Source organism: Fukomys damarensis, unplaced genomic scaffold, assembly GCF_012274545.1.
Source record: "Fukomys damarensis isolate Sample0158 unplaced genomic scaffold, DMR_v1.0_HiC HiC_scaffold_17, whole genome shotgun sequence".
In the NCBI taxonomy this organism is placed as follows: Eukaryota; Metazoa; Chordata; class Mammalia; order Rodentia; family Bathyergidae; genus Fukomys; species Fukomys damarensis.
In genome coordinates this window covers 74,611,403-74,612,185 of record NW_022900929.1, presented here as the reverse complement: position 1 = coordinate 74,612,185, position 783 = coordinate 74,611,403, and the positions used below count along the sequence as shown (strand labels likewise).

Genomic DNA, 783 nt, shown 5'->3' with positions numbered 1-783 from the left:
CATCTGAATCACCTCACTGGCACAGACGTGCCGATGACTGTACTAATGGCCTTGCTCATTTAATGACCTAATCTGTTACATAACAACTGTATCTCATCATAACTGTTACTGTACAATATGTTTCTCCTTTATCATTTTATGATTAGCTACTTCCTCTTACAAATTTGTGGTTTTTGCCTTTATATACTGCCTATGCCTGCAAATAAACGAGACCTTGACAACTCTTTGCTTGGTCTCCTTCTCTCGGCGCCTCTCTTGTCCCATTTCCAGGTATCTCCCCTTCTCGAGCTCTGCTTATTACTGACCCCGCGGGCCGGGGCAAGTGGCGCCCGAACGTGGGACTTGAGACACGGGGTCTTCACCTGATGGATGCTGCTCAGAAGATCGGCCGATCGACTCCAGGACCTCCGCCCAAATGGCGAGTTGGTTCTTCATAGCGGTCCGCTCAGACCCACGCGTCTGAGAAAGCGACCTGCGAGGTAAGTGAGCAGCACAAAAATGGGACAACAGGTTAATAAACATGTAATTTTTGTTCAGGACTTAAAGTCCGCCCTCAGGGCGCGGGGAGTTCAAATTAAAAAAAAAAAAAAAGGATCTAATTAAATTCTTTAAATTTGTGGAAGAAACCTGCCCTTGGTTTCCCCTTGAAGGAGTTGTTAATGAAAAACACTGGAACAGAGTCAAAGATTGTTTTGATGATTCCCTGACGAGGATTTCAGGGTAAAATCTAAGTTCTTTTTCTTTTGTATGGCGCCTATGTGTCTTGTCTGTGTCCTGTCTGTT

At 45.0% G+C, this 783-nt stretch overlaps 1 long non-coding RNA gene across 2 annotated transcripts in view; it reads left to right on the top strand.

Moving 5' to 3' along the window:
• Positions 1 to 777, top strand: part of LOC104867939 — a 16,877-nt gene extending 16,100 nt beyond the window's left edge. For both annotated transcript variants that reach the window (XR_781901.3, XR_781902.2), the window contains exon 3: positions 271 to 777. This is a non-coding gene — a long non-coding RNA (uncharacterized LOC104867939). The remainder of the gene's footprint in view (positions 1 to 270) is intronic.
• The last annotated feature ends 6 nt before the right edge of the window (positions 778 to 783 follow it).